The sequence below is a fragment of the Macrosteles quadrilineatus genome, unplaced genomic scaffold, assembly GCF_028750875.1.
Source record: "Macrosteles quadrilineatus isolate MER2022 unplaced genomic scaffold, UCM_ALF_1.0 Scaffold_4__1_contigs__length_99947679, whole genome shotgun sequence".
In the NCBI taxonomy this organism is placed as follows: Eukaryota; Metazoa; Arthropoda; class Insecta; order Hemiptera; family Cicadellidae; genus Macrosteles; species Macrosteles quadrilineatus.
The window spans coordinates 37,070,270-37,087,564 of NW_026542597.1; the positions used below are offsets into that span (position 1 = coordinate 37,070,270).

At 31.8% G+C, this 17,295-nt stretch overlaps 1 protein-coding gene across 1 annotated transcript in view; it reads right to left on the reverse strand.

The window, feature by feature from the left end:
• The window catches only part of LOC128992132 (uncharacterized), an 84,990-nt gene that overhangs the window by 31,271 nt on the left and 36,424 nt on the right, over positions 1 to 17,295 (reverse strand). The window lies entirely within an intron of this gene.

Sequence of the window (17,295 nt, forward strand, 5' to 3'; positions counted from 1 at the left end):
ATCAGTATTTGGGGATATTTTTCCATACATACGAAATTTGTATGTGTTTGTCAGTTATGTAAAACCAAAATACTCACATAAAATTATAGGGATGCGGATTGTTTGAACAATAAATAATAAATATAACTTTAACAGTCTAAAAACAGACTTAAAGGACATATGGTCCGGAACATAGTTCGAGACGGTTTATTAGTAAAAGGTTTAAGCCAATAATGTATACTGTAATTCTTAGTTCATAGAATGGTTATATGAGTGTACAGAACTTGTGTTAACACAACTTATAAAGCATTATTGGGTATTTATTTTTATATTTAATAACGTATACTTGGAAGTATCCTTCTTAGCTCAGTTGGTTTTCACTCTTACCCAATTGTTAATATTTTTATCTAATGGTTGTTTTTTGTTGTAGTTTTTTTGTTGTTGGAACAAACTGAATACGTGTTCTTTCGATACACTTTTTAAACTAATGTGATACAGTTTTCACATCAGTTGAAAAAGTGTATCAAAAGATCACGTATTTTTTGCACGCTACTTTTGGTTAGATCTTTCAGGAGATATTTAGTTTAGACCTGCACCGAAAAGATTTATTGGGTTATATAAAACGCTTAATTTATTCGATTTACTCTAATCTTCAATGGTTAGTTGCGAAAATAGTGAAAGATTGTGAAAGGTATCCTCGAAATTGGTTTATTACAAGACAATCTAAAACCTTTTTATATATATTTTAAAATACTATATTAGGGACTTAAAACCATTCTTAATACCTATTTATTAAGAAAACATAGGTATTAATACCTATGTAATACTTATGTTTACATATGACATACAATAATTTCAAACAGTATGTTCAATGGTGCACATGAATATATTAATTGAAAATAACACAAAATACACTATTATTGTTGGGAAGTTATTGCTACGCGTGTGTTTAATATATTCAGGAAAGTGATGTAATTTATTGCATCTAATGCTAGATAATGTTAAGCGAAGGTTATACAAAATCGATAAAAACCAATCCACATCTGGATATACAATGAGCGGAGGGATTAAAGAAAGGCTCTTAAACCAATATTGTGTGTTGCGCTAGCTCGGGAAACAGCTGCATCGCTATTTTCAAAGAACTTGTTTTTCATAATATCTTTCAATCATAGTATCAAATTATGCACACAATCTTTAAACCACCATTATTTTATCGTGCACTAAATTAAGTCTAAAAATATTCAATAATAAATGCAGTTTGTATTAGCAAAATATATTTTATCTTTGTGAATTATATTATGTCCTAAAAGCCTGGCACAAAGTAATGTAAATCACAAGAACTGGGTTTATGAGATAATGGGGTGCCAGTTAGTGTGTTGGGTTCCAACTTAAACTCTATGTTAAAAAAGAAAAATAATCTTTCAGAAAACATTAACATATCCTATAATTAAGTAAATTGGTTTAAATAACTGCTTCTAGTAATCCAATTTATTCCAATATATATCCAATCCAAATTGGATTACTGGAAGCAGGTATTTAAACCAATTTATATATTCAACGTAATCCGGAGGCTAACATCAAAAATGAAACTATAATTAAGGACTTAAAGAATAAAATGTCTTTATACAAAACGGCCACTGTAAAAAAACTGCAAAACCTAAAATTGTCAGTTTTGTTTTAATTTTAAAATGAAAAAGAATTGTTGGATCTCTGATTTTTCCCGAAACATGACCATAGGTCGAATTTTGCCATTGTGGCAGGAGGTGATGTAATAGAAAGTGTAAACGCTGGTTCATTTTAAACGATTCAGTCAAATACTGATTTTCGTTCATTTAATTGTTTCATAGTATTGTGAGATGCGGTCTACTTGATGAATCTAATTACTTAATTTTTTTCAAAGCATGTAAAAAGAGTTAATTAATTCAAAATGTTTCTGTTGATCAAATTATTTTACGCTGACGGTTTTCCAGGCAAAGCTTCTTATATTTGCTGTTTATTTGTTGAGAAAGAAATATTGAAGATTAATTCCGACACTACAATCAATATGGAGGGTTTGCATTGAATTGAAATCAAAATATCGAAACATCAGAAAAATACTAGCTTTAAAATTATGCAGCAATCATCTTGCAAAAACTGACGGTGGAATCAGTACGAAATTAATTTTATATTTATTATTCTAAAAGTTGTATTTCGATAAAGGTTTTCCCCTAAAACCTTTAAATATTATTCACTGACAAAAATTCAGATAAAATAGTACATCTATATTGTGCTCGCTATTGAAATATTGCCTATGCTACTAAAACGGATTTTAAAGATAAATATCCCTGTTCTCTTAACTAACTAACTACAATATTAACATTTTACTAAATATAGCCAAGAGAACAAGGACTATCTGTCTCCACATCATTTCCATGCAAAATGCATTAATTATGATGAATTACATTTTATGGCATAACAAAGCATTTATCTTGCTTTATAATGTAATGATTGTAGCCTACTATTATATAAGATACTACTCGTATTAGTTTCAACCATTTTATAAGTTACTTGTATCAAATATTTATACTGATTGAAAATTGTGTTCTATGAATAGGATATTATGTGACGACCCAAATGTGGAATACATAAAATCTTTAATCTCTCATTTGAACAAAAATGTGTTATAAAAACATTCTGAATTAAACTATTTGCGTTTGCACAATTCTTTATAAGCAGAAATACTTTGACCTTGTAGTCATCTATTGATTCCATGAGTAGTCTAGTTCTGACCAAAGTTGAGAGCTCAATTATTATTAATCGCAATCAGCAATACTTCAACTTGGATGAAAACCACTCATATTGATTGGGTAAGTTTATACTTAACCTATTAAAGTTAAATAGAAATCTATATTGATTTATTTAGCCGTGTCCTTAATTATAATTTATTTAGATATCAGTAGTGCTTGGATAAAATTTGATTTGTTGTAGTCATAAATATTAGAGTCCAATTTGGATTGAATTGAAAAACATACTGTCTCGGTTCAAAAGAATTCAGTTTCAATTAAATACTTTTAATTGTTTTTTTTAATTATTTTTATGAAATCAACCAAATATTTGAAAAATTAATGAAAAGGTGTATCAGCTACTTTGATATATAAACTTTTGTAAAACTAAATTTGCTTTTCCCAAAAGTGTTAAATTCCAATTTTAAATACTTATTACTGTGTAGTGTTAAATACTAATTTTCATTATAAAATAGATCGTTTAAAGGCTGATGATTTTAATTTCCGCTTCATACAATTATAAAATTCATATAAATTTCGATCATAAATAGTTCTCAATTGAGTCTGGCCACTCTTGACGATATTTGTTTCAATATCACATTGTAAATGAGTTTTTACTAGGAATATACAAACCATAAATAGTTGAAAACTTCATGCAAATATGGTAGATATAACATTTTTTAAATATTTTAAAATGTTGGTTATTTTCTTCTGGAACTATAGTGGGGTCAACCACTCCAAGTGAACAGGTAAAATCGTCATTCCTGCAATAGTTGTGAATGTGTTATGATTCTAATTACTTTAAATTAATAAACATGTAGTGACAAGGAGCTAAATTATATGTACGCTAGGCACATTTTAACGCCATGGCATCCATTAAGTTGGAGGTTTACATTGCCTTATCATGTTAATTATAGAGTGTGGCTTGTAAGTATTATAGGCCGGATTTTTCACTAGGTGGAAGAATCTTTTACTGTTAACTCATTCACACCACAACTCCCTATGCACACCATCCGTCTCTGGAGGTCAGACTATTGAGGACACGTAAACTACCATTACAAAACCAGTTGATGGAAACCGACTTTTCTCTGAGGGATGGTTAAATGTCATCATGGGATTTGGTTCAAGGTTGGAATCCCATCACAATATCCTACCCAACTGCACAAGCTCAAGCAAACATTTTATTGGAACGAGTCTTGATATTGGTCTTGGAAGCAACGGATTACTTAAACAATTTCAGACTGGCAATGGTAACTTATTTTATTCGTTGGAATATTAAATAGTCCCAAATTGTTGGAAATTATAAAAGAACAGAAAATCTGCCTTGTGAGTGTGAAATAGGGTCGAAACTTGTAGAGTTCACGTTCATAATTAATATCTTATTGCTTTAATGATTTTTCTTCACGAAATGCTACGGAGGTGGAAAATAAAGCAATTACCATAAATTCGTCCATGTTAAGAGAAATCGATTACACCTGCATTTGTCTTGTGCTTGATTCTGATACACTGTACTATAAGTAATCATTTTTAGTTTACTATAGTGGCCGTATATGAAATTTATTTATCTAATACATCACTAACTTGATACATTTTACCAATAAGGAAAGTATTTGTAGATTCATTTTTACAGTAGTTAGTATTTTAAACACCAAAGACTTTAAAATTAAAAATGTTATACATATAAATCGACTTATTACCGTCGTGTAAAACACGAGCAGATGTTTATTCGGGTAACAACGCTGTCAACCCGTTAACCATTTTTACACTTTAAAGTGAAAAATTATATCTTACAACTGTAATTTATTATAAATATGGCCGATAGTGTGTGGTATTTTTTTTTTCAATCCTAAATGTATTCCTATAGAGACTATTTTCGGAACTTTCCTGTTAAAAGGAAAATTCATTATTATCGATGATTTTTAATCGATATATTGATGTTTTTGTTTCCCTTTACGATCTATTACAAATTGACAACTGATCTTGTTTAGCCTAAAATCTAGTCTATTATGGATTAAAACTATTCTAAGCTAACCTAACATAACCAACCAAACTTGCTGTACCATTTTAAAAATTCCGTTTGATTACAGAAAAGGCATGTGGGGAATATTAAACGGAATTTTTAAATGTTACAGCAAGTTTGGTTAGTTTTGTTAGCTTGGTTTGGAACAGTTTCATTTCAATATTTTTTTATACTGAACAATATTTATTTATCGTAGTTGTCAGCTGATAGTTTTCAATTTGTTAATATCGATTGAAAATCATCGATAATAATGAATGTTCCCTTTAACAAGAAAGTACCCTATTGTCTTATACATTGGTTTGTTAGCATATGAGAAAGAATTTAAATGTCATAATCAATTTTAAATAGGAATAGTGCCATTAAAACTAGTATATAACTAGTATAAAAATAGTAAAAATCTAGTATATATTTTTCCTAGAAAATAGAGTTTCAATGAAAGGAGAGTGGAAGCATTACGAAGGAAATGCAATTAGTCGCAGGTGACAGCGCGCTGAAGACTCATGTGGAAGATATAATAAAGAATGTGTTGCTAAGCAACAAATTAAAACTGATTATTATGTCAATTTAAATTGTCATCCCTCCAAAACCTCTGCTGAATCAGGCATAAAACATAAGACTGCGCTTATTTGTCAGCTGAAGAAATTTATAATCATTTATATACAGCGATGCAAGATGATATCTTCTAAATTTCTAGATTTTTTTTTAATAACACTTCTAGCAAGCTGCAATTTATCGTCAACAGCTATTTTAAAATTACATATAAATTAATAAGGATATATTATATTTAACTAAGTGTTATTGTACTGTCCAACCTTTGCCACCTACTGCTACTGGTCTTGTACAGGAATAATGGGTTGAAACCATTTCAATTAAAAACTTTACATTTTTGTTTGTAACCTAAACCTGTAACATTTACATTTATAAGATGATTTACATTTACCAGGGTACGATGAAAACCATGTTACTTAAGGACTAGTACAAGTATGTGAAACTAATAAAACCATAAATCGCAACACAGGAATTTACATACGTTTCAATATAAAAAGTCAAATATTTTAATTTAAATTAATATAACTTTCTCCAGTGTAACTCAATAGAGAATACTACAGTTGTGTGCTAATATTATTATGAAGGAAGCCAACATTTGACGGCTGGAGGTTAGAGAGAGGAATAAAAACAAGCCCCGTGACATTTGAGGCGTCAACGCCTTTGTCTCCCTTGTCAAATGTCACCTTTCATAGGCTCATTATTTTTGCGTCAACCCCTCATGTGGTTAGGCATGGTGTTTGGAATTTTGTAATTATTGGAGCTGTCAAACAATAGAACTTTGGTGTTTGATTCGAAGGTAAAAGCAAATTAATTGTTTGTTAATTAGTTAAACACGTGATCTTCTAAAGTAGGATGGGGACACAATAAAATAAACTTAATATGTAGAAAGACGGCAGGACCGTTTGGGGACCATTTGCATGTACTGAAACGATATTCATTTAAGGTAAATTTACTGCCTCTGCAAAGAAAACTGTCGACCCCTAACTTAGCTGCTTTGACAATTAATGTTAGCTGAATGAAACGTATGAAATTGCTGTCAAATGGCAGTCCGTAGTTGGCAATGTCCGTATCAACGGGACAAGGGTTAAAGAGAGTGTACAGTTCCAAATAAGACTGTAAAGGTGGACCTCAAAGTATAAATTAATCAAATAAATGTTGAAGGGACAGAACTTTAGCTAGTCAAGTAATTGAGAGTCAGTTGAGTTTGCTGTGTACTGACCTGACAAATCCAGTTGTGCCAATCTTCTGGGAATTGGCACTACTTCATTGATTGCACTTTAGACTTGGATTTTAACTAGTTACAACTACGATTCCGCTAGAGCTAGTCTGTCATCCTTAAGTATGATCGGGAATAGTTTCATTGGAACATTTTCATCAGATTTGCATGTCTTTTAATGATGGGAGTATTTCTACAAGTCTAGTAAGCCATAGCACAAGTTTACGTTGTATAAGAAGGACCTATAAAAAATATTTATAGTAATGTATCAATATTAGTGTTAAATATAGTAAATCACTATCTTACTTTCACGCATAGATCTTGAGGGATGGATATAGAAATTTCAAAACAATTTCAGCCTAAAAATTACATTGTTTTGGCCTAGTTTATTCGCATCGTACTTAAAAATTTTAGGTAGTGATTTTAAGACGCAAGTTCAGATTAGTTATAGCAACAACAAAATGTTGGTTATAGGCTTTACGTTTTCTTATTTTAATCTTCTACCATTACAAATAAAATCGTTATTTTATTCAGCGGTGATATGTTTCAATAATAATAATAATAATAATAATAACAATACAAGCAATTGTGGGCAGATTTTAAGTGACATTTTTGAGCACATCATTATCCTATTTAGTGGTCTGATTCCGTTGCAAAGTTTGAAAGTAACTAAATCAGTAGTTACTGTTTTTAACATAAAAATAAAAAAAAATATTATTGTGTTAACTTAGTTAAAAACTCAAATTCCCAAAGTTAAGCTGTTGTGAGATGTATTCATGTCAATATACGAAGCCTCAACTTCCCAAGTAACGACCAAAGTTTAGAGAAGATTCTAATTTACGAGCTGTGTTACGAGGTACAAGATGAACTGGTTCATTCTCTAGATCGTAAATTAACAAGTAAGTAGGTGGTTGCCAAAGATTGTTCTGCTATACATTGTGAAAACTGTATTATTTTATAACAAATCTTATGGTTGCTATAGTGTGTGTTTCATATCGGGTTAAAGCTTAAATGCGTTGATGTTAACTAAATGATTGTCATTAAAGCGTACAGTTGTTATGCTTCGACACACAAAACACTTAGAAAGAGGGTAAAAAAGGGATAGATTTGTTTGACACAAATCCATCCACCAGATTAAGTATTTCACACAGTCCATCAACCTAAAATATTGATATTATTTACTGTACTAACCCCAAATCTACTATGTATGTTTACAGTACATCGGCAATTGTACTCCTATTTAAATAAAGAGTATGCAATTGCTTAATCTGTCGCTTTGTTTGGCAACAAAAAGTCCATTCTATTTGTGCGTAATAGTATTTCAATGCTAGTAAAACCATGAAACAATAAATACAGTTGTACAGCATTGCCAGCTTATATTGCAAGGCTGCCCACTCACCCAACAACAATTCTACAGATTTACTAAATGTCAACCTGGTGGGACGAATGTTCAGCGATATGGAAACATTGGCGCACGTGGAATTTACACTGAATAGATTAACTGTTATCAACGTAAATGCTATTATTTCACACACATCTGGTTTGAAGTACTCAGAACTTTTTAACATGAATACATAACACTTAGAGCTTAACTTGACAATTTAATAACCATGATCATTTCCTATGCAACTATAAATATTTGATTCGTGTTTTTTTAATTATTTTAGTTACTTTGGCAATACGTTACTTAACGATGGTTTATTCTTGTAAAAATGCACGTATAGTTTTTAGTTGTAAATTTCCATTCTGATGCAACACGTCCCTCGTTTAATGGACTTATTATTTTTGGAATAACCTGTATCTTATGAGAGACTCTGACCAACGGGCCACATCATAGCTAAACATCGGCTATACATTATGTTCAATCCTAAAACTCCGAAGAGGAAAACCTTGTAGTGTAACCAATAGCCAAGCTGCAAACCAGTTAGTTTTCGTATTATTAAATCTTGTACACCATTGAATCGAAACTCTGAAGCTATTGAAACTGTACACCAATTAAACAAAATGAGATCTATTCCATTTGTATGAAACTTGTAAAAATCATCGTAGTCTTAATTCGCTACTATGTTCTTTACAAAATCAGTAGCCTTTCATAATTGTGTTTATTCAATTGATCGTGCAGCTTATCGAGTTTATTTCTCTATCATAGCTGGATTGATGGTAATATTTATCCAAGCGATGTAACAGTTCGTCATCAGGGGTTAAATTGATCAATGGAATCTTAACCAGGTTTCCAGGATAATTTTGAGTTCTAGCTACGAGAACATATTTTCCCGAAAAGCTCTTGTAAATCCAAAAGGATTCTATATTGCCTGAGCTCTATCTTATAAAGTAAAAATGTTCAACTCATATTATCAGTTCCACGTAAAGGTTCAACTTATGAGTCCCATATATCAGTTCCATCTGCGAGTTAGTCAAGGAGAAGTTCCCCCTTGTTGACCATTTACACGTTTCACTGCTAGGATTTCCTTATAAGATTTAGGCATACTACTATCGATATGATGTAGGCCTGCTATTTTTTGTTTGAGTTTCTTTTACTATGTTTAATGTTTAATACAAATTTTTACGTTATTATAGCATGTAATTCTCCAAAACACTCTAATACTTGGTTGATAGACTAATAAAACTAATAATGTTTATTTTATTTTATTTAACTGTAATGCATTATAGTATAAGTTACTATGTACAGTGACATTTGAACAATTTATAAGCTTATTTATTGTATAAGTTGGCCAACGGAAGATTAGGTATTGTTCAAAGGTTTATTGCGGACATTTCCTACAGTGCATACTACACACATACACAGTACAGTGCATATTTTTTGACTACTACCCTCGGTAGTGTATTCCAACTTAGGTTGGGCGTTTGTGTATTGTTAGTTGTAATGTGTTAGTTAAGTTTTTTGTTTTTTTTCACCTGAAGACGGGATCAGATTCCAGATCCCGAAACGTTGTGTATTGTTTTTTACATTCGTGATGGAAAATGTCCGCAATAAACCTTTGAACAACATTAACTCACCATCACCAACAATGAACTTCGAACAAAGGGAAGATTAGGTAATTGTGTAAATATCTATAAAATAAAGAAAATGTGTGGAAATTTTGTAAATCCTGTTGATGTTTTTAAGGTTTTTAGAATTGCCAAAGACAATTTGGCTATACATTCATGAAACTACATATTAAACTATAGTTAGTACAGTATGGCATCACATGTATGGCTTAACATTGTGTATTGTTAGTGGCATTCATAATGTTATTTATAGTGTTATCCGTTTTTTTACTACTAAGAACTAATTAGTCTTAAGCATTGTATCATTACCCTTAGACTGTGACATAAGACTGGTATTTTTCAAGAAATGGTGAATAATGGAGTTATATTCCTGTCCATCACTTTATTATTGACTCAGACATCTGTTTCTTCAGCCAGCTCCAATAATTAACAAACCAATGGTCCAAAACAACTGCGTAGAGTTTCAGACCATCGAACAGCTGATAATCGTCACACGACTCCAAACAAAAATCTACTCATTACTAGAATAGCAGTATATCAAGTACCCAGTTGTTTATGACTATTTCAAAGTGAGATCAAATCAAACTGAGTAAATAGTGAAACGGTTCAAGTGTGGTTTCATAAAAAAAACCTACAATGAACATAAAGCAGGAAAGCGTACATTTAGTAAATAGTACCTAGACTCGTCAACGCGTATAAAATGCGTTAAACAGTTAAACAGATAGGTTCAGTCAAAGCGAATGTTTGGTAACTAATACGCTTTAAGCACTGATTGTGATCGTGAGTTATTTAATCACAGCTGACAAGTGCAAACTAATGTTTGTATCTGTCTGTAGCCAGCTTGTCAATATTGTGTTTGGGGCTGATGAGATGCTTGTTCTATTTGTAATTGTCAAACCGTCAAAACAAAAATGTTATTTACGATTGCAGTTTATATAGTGTATGTATTTTTCACGACTTTTAGCAGTAGGAGGCTCAAAAAATTCACTTGAATTTGACTTAAACTATTTTTAATGATAGTAGTGTTAATGATAGTAGAAAATAGTTATGTGTGCAACTAGTGAGCAAAGTGACGCCTACGGCTCGTGAGTAAGGATTTCTCTTGAGTGGGGCAATTAATTGCACTTTGCACTCGAGTTGCACATTATATTTTTCCTACAGTTACCTTAAAACAAATAAATTGGCAAAGAAACGTGCCTTCACGTTGCAAATCTGGAGTGAAACAAAGTAATTAGAGTGAGACAATGTTAACATTGTCTCACTGATGAGCGAATTGGCCACTTTGCTTTCTCAAATCAGTGAGAGAACATGTACTGTAGGTAACTGTAGAAAAAATCAGATGTCAATTAGTAATTCCGTGTGTGCTTTGTTGTTTCATATAAGCTATTGTAATATTCTTTTTCTATTTTACCATTAATTCTGCATACAGATTCTACATAAATTGAAAAGTACTACGAACACATGACGAAATTTCAAAAGTGTAATTGGCTTTTCCGATCTCAAAAATGAAAAGTGGTTTTGTATCGTGGCCTATCGTAAAATCCTATCGTCTATACACTATAATTGTAGAATAAAATCACTGCTTGTGTACTGGCATACTCTCCGCTAGTTTAGAGAATGCTATGGTAGTGGAGAGAGTGGCGTTTCTCCTGGATTCCAGGTTCAAATCTCCCATGTCACTATTTGTTTAATGGTTAGTTATGTTATGGAAGTTTAGAGTCTTTTACCAGTAGATTCACCTACTCATGAAACAGAGGCATGCCTAAGCACAGTTTCCTTTATTCCAGAAACCTAACCTCCATTAAAGGGCTATATGATAATTTTAACAGCATGCAATCTTTTGAAGCTATTTTTAATTTTATGTTTAAATTAGCTATTCAAGAAAAATGTTACTGTATGTTTTGATTTTGGTAGCGACTTCAGGAGAAATTAACCTGGAATGAGAAATTGTTGTTTTGCAGTTGGCAGATTGGGGAAGTTTCCTCTGCAGTATATTCGCGTGTTTACAACCGAACTTCTTGGGTCGATTTGTCTATCACGCTTACAGCTCTTACAATCTGACTCGTCGTTGTCTAAGCTCAAACCAAGAAACAAGTGGAACGACACACCAATTATTTAAGATGTGGAAGTAGTTTAAAAAGATTAAAAATCAGTTCAAATAGCATTATCATCAGAGAAAATAGAGTACGGGTACACTATTTCCTTTTACTAGTTAGCAACCAAAGTGGTGCCGTCCAGTTCTAATAGTTTGAACAAGGTTGATTGCTTCATGGTGGTCAAAAACTAGACCCAGCTGATCATTGGTATTTAAATGGTCCTGGTTAAATAAATCCATTATCTTAAATCACGCCCTCATCTCACAAGACTGATTCAGCTATAGTGTTCTTTGTGGCGATTTCTCTTTACATTTTCCTACGGATTTTTAATTTTAATTCAAAACCGCCATTAATTCTAGGTACGCACACAAACTTACTTGGTTACAAGTAGCAAATAATACCAGCAAAGATTACCAACCTCAAAGTTCATTTTCCAAAATTCGCATCTATATATATAATACGCTAAGCCGATTTTTGTAAACAGAACTCCTCCCTCATTTTTGGACCGATTTTAATGATTAAAATGTCAAAACAATGGCCCTGATCTGTAGTTTTGCAAAGTGTTTTTAGTTTTTGGACATCTTTATTAGTTTGGGCAGGATCTTCCATCAAAGATGGGTTTCATCCCATAAGATTAACATGGGAGAATCTAAATATTTAATTGGAAACTTTGTGTCCACTAATTTGAGAGAACGGCTTGGCGGAGAAACTTGATAGAGGTGTCCAAGGAAAGGTCTTGGTCTGTAGATGAGTTGTCAAAAGAAAAACGAAGTAAATTCGCTTAGGGCTCCACCCCAGAAGCCTTTAAAGATCCCTCCACAGATTTGTTTACATTTTTGCCATGTGGACAATAATTTTTAATGAAATAGCTGTTAATTTTAAAATTGTGTTTTAAACAACACACATTTATTGGGAGTTACTGAATTGTCCAAAAGAAGTATTTGCAATGTTATTTTCTGATTTTAAAAGTGATTTTCTTCTGTATTATGTTGTGTTTTGCAATATAACATTCCATTACGAAATCAGTGGAAAATCCTTTTGTCACAGTAACTCTTACAATTATTTCTTATAGAACTATCTTATATCTATTATACGGATTGGTGTCTGCCTTTTTCACACCTTTCCCTATATTTTATCATATTATTCTAGACGGATCATCATAGGTTCATGAGATTATTGTCATACATGTTTTCAATCAATGGAAAAATCTTTGATTGTGTAATACAATACAAAATAATACAAGTGCAGAAGGGCACGGTGCCCATTTGAGCCGTGTCCATATTTTGTTAAATTAATAGTAGTTTACAGCAAACTGGATAAAACATTTTACAATATTTATGTAATATGCGTAGGATTTAGAAATTCGTTAAGCTGGAATACTGCAATATACTGCACACTTAACAGAGAGGTTACTTCGATGTATTCATTCAGCTTAGTGAAAACATAATATAGATATGTATAGAAATAAGAACTTGAACTCTTAGATAGCTTTTGAATGTAATTAGACTAACCGTCGATTTCGACGGGTTTCACCTAGTAGTAAAAATTTGCATTGGTCTATGCATATTTGAACAAATTCCAATTTGGAGGTAAAAGACCATAATTTGTAACGATTGTATTTACTAATGCATTATTCCTCATTTCCTAAATAGCTGCATGTACTATTTACATTCCCCAGTAAGTAGGATGACGAATGTTTCCACAATGGATTACCTGTCAAATTGTCCTAATGGCCCAGCTGATGCAGTGGTGTGAAGGGACTTCCACGGTACTGTGACCAAATTAAATTATAGTTGTCATTTTACAACGTTTAGTGATTGAATTTAGGTTTACCATAAAGTGTTGATGTTTTTAAAAATGATTTGTTGTTAATTAATTCAGTTTTACCTAATCATGCAGGGTTATTTGATTAAAGTATATCGTCAGTTGTTAAACATATGAAATTTGTGGCGGGGTTTGGAGTTGTGGATTATCTCTAGTTCTAAAATAAATACAAGATTTATTCCATAGCTATAGAAAATAAGATACAAAAACAGTGGATATGTATAAATTGACCATCATAATATTAGTTATAGATATTATAGTTTTGTATATACATTATAGCTTTTATAGATAGGCTACTGCAGAAGGTGGGGCCACCATCCGCCTATTGTCACTATAGCTTTCATAAATCACAAACGTTGACGAATTAGTCTCACTTAATATGATTTCAAGGCTTGTTTACATAAGAATCCATCCACTCAATAGTACAAAAATACTATCCATACAACAGTATATTATATTATTACAGTGATACAATCAAATTTTATGTAAACGGTTAAGGCCATTTACCAAATAAAAATATAGGCATATGGCATATCAAAATGAAGCTTAGAGTGTGTAGATTTTGCCGAAAAGTATTGATATGGACGAACTCCCTAAGGGCTCTGCCCCACAGGCTGATTTTCAAAAGGCTACGCCTTGCATGTCTTGGAAGTTATTATTTGATTAATTTAGTGAACAACAGCTGGCCAATGCAATCGACAATATAGTTTGTTTGTTTACATTTTTGTTTACTTATTTTATTATCTATCTATAATATTAAAACAAACCGTGTTTTTTTATTTCACGATTCTGAATCAACCACTCGACGGATTTTCATGATTTTTGTGTTGAAAGATAGATAATTTTGAGAACTAGGGAATGTCGAAGCCATAATTTTAGTTTAGGGTCCCAGTTTTTTAGAAATTAAGTTTTAATTTTTAAAAGGTCTAGCAGCCGACGCTAAGATTCTAAACTAGCTTTTGGCATAAAATAATTTGCTTAACATAACAGCTGTAAACATTCAGCTTTTGTGTCACAAATTCAGCATTTGGATAAAAATGGAAAGACATACTTAGGGTTGACTTATTTATACTATGTGTAATGCTAATCATTGATACATCCAATTCTTCTGTAAGAGGATGACAGATTAATTAAATATAAATAGTAAAATACTAGGATGTTCAAATAATTTTTTAAAGCAATCTTTGTAATCTTCGATTTGTTTTAGAGCAATATAATTTCTTTTAACTAACAGCTGGTTAAATATAAACTATGGAACTATGAGGTTATTTATGTACTCTTATTTTGTCATTGATTATAGGAAATAAGTAAGATTAGTAGAGATAATTAGACCACAGTTTAAAATAGTTTAGACCAAAATTAATTAAACCACGGTACAAATCAAGGCTCTGTACACGAGTATTAATAAAAAAGGATAAATGCAAATTATTTACTGCTCCACTTTTCAAGGAAAGATTAGAAAAATAACAGTGTTTACATGTTTTAATTCTTCATGGTAGCTTTCTGTTTACAATTGATGTTTGTCTGCTTTAACTTTGTTTGGATTAGGCCCGGAAATATTGATGTCATAAAAAGAAGATCAAGAATAATCAGGAATCACGATTTTAAATTACCACCACAACCTCAGCCGGGTTTTATACAAAGATAAACAGATGGATGACATAGATTAAACACAACGTCAACATTGACCTAGGATACTGCAATTAGACAAACCATCCTTTTATGAAATCGTGTTCAGTTGTGGTTACGTTTGGGGGTGCCTATATCAGCGCCCCCAAACGTGAAAATATCACTTTTATTTGAACTATGAATATACAGTATTGTAGTTTAAATGAACTAATATGGGAAATTACGATGTACATTTATTCGATGAGGGTGGGTAATTATTAAGGATAGAACTGATAACGGTATGGATAATAAACATTGACAATTACGTCATTAGCTTTACTAGCGTGTTTACTTTTTATATTCCTGCTACATGTGACCACTTCTTTTTTTCAAATGAATGTTATTTGAACCAAACAGCTGTTTCAAAAAAAAAATTGTTATTGTTTTTACTTTTCTTTGTTTACACTTATTTATTTAGCAATTAATTTATGTTAGGACACCAAAGTTAAATTATGTGTACTATGAATTTTATTGGATATTATCGTTTTATTTTAGGTCGTTTCTATTCAGACCTACTGGAAATTGTGTATAGTAGTTGTATTGTGGTGATAATAATTATGGAAGAGGCAGGTATGCGATGGAAGGTGGTATCGTTGACTATACACTTCTCAATTGACTATTACTCTCTCTACTATAGGCTACTTATAATCAGTCTGTGCGAATCGGCTGCAAATCTCACTTCAACGCTTTTCACATCGTAAAAATTGCAGAATTGCTGTTTTATTTTAAAATTATCGGATTTAAAATGCATATCGTATAGGCCTATGATGGAATAAAAACATATTTGGTAACACAACATTTGTTCACAAGATGATTTTTCACATTAAAACTGCAAGAAACTTTGTCTTTATATGTGTAAACTAGCTGATCTGAATTGTACACGGTTTTAATTGACTACTGAATTCCCGTACGTAGGACGGGCTAACACCTCGTTTACTTTTACGTTCTTAAAAGAGTCGCGGTGAATGGACAGTGAAGCTATTTATAGCTGTTTGTTACAAGTGAGTAACTAAAGGTGTTCGAACCATGATGACAATGAGATTAACAAACCATGTATGTTGTTCGTTCCAAGAGGTTGTCACCGATCTTTAACAGATCGCAATTTCATTGAAAAGTATTAAAGATGTCGTGAAAGAGAGCTGCGTGTTCAGGTACATCCTCGGCCAACCTTAGGACGTAAGGTATGAAGGTTCCACTGCCTTTAACATCCTTTCACATGAAAATTTCTCGAACTTGGGCCCTTTAAATGAAATATAAAGTCAAAGTTGATTAAATTAATTTAATTGTGGTTTCTGTTCACCCGTGAATTCACGGGTAGAACCTCTTGTTTCAGTTTAAAGTGTGAATTGTAGTTTAACAGCTGAATGTACATTCGTAGTACATTCATTCAGATAATTTAAACAAGAGACGTAGTATAAAAATAATGATAGGCCTACTTTAATTAAATTACAGTCTGGTGTAAGGTAAACAAAAAACTGCAGTGTTTAAAATAATGTTTACCTAAAAAAACTTCTGGTAGTGTCCTATTTACAAGCAAATACAAAGTGAAAGTAAATAACAATTTGTTATGTAAAAACCAGATAAACACTAAGTATAAAATACGAAATTAAAAACTAAACCAATGTAACAAGAGACAAGTATGTTATAAAAATGTGTTTAAACTATAATCCTATATATTAATTAACAGTATGGTGTATTGGTACAACAAAATATTAAAATTAAACTTGTAACTGCAGTGTTTAAATGATCAATTACTACAAAAAGGCTTCTAGTGATGTAGATATTTACAATCAATAAAAGAAATTTACAGTTTGTTATATACAAAATCAGAAAATTCAGTTGGATGGAATTAAATGCCCCTATGCATTTCATTCAACAATTAATTAATGTAATTTGCAATTTAATAATTGGAACACACAATTCAACATTGTGCATTTCCAACAAAAATTATGTTGGATGGAATTAAATGTACTGTTGTTATTAGGTGAAATAACACAGAACAATAAGTATCAAAATTAAACTTTTAAGGCCATGTCACACCGACATCCGCCGCTCCCGCCGCGGGAGTACCGCGCGCGATGTTTTTCCTCGAGCCATGTCACACCATGTCGCGCCCGCGGCGGGAGTTTTGACATGAGGTCATTACAATTCGTTTTACATAAGAAACTCATC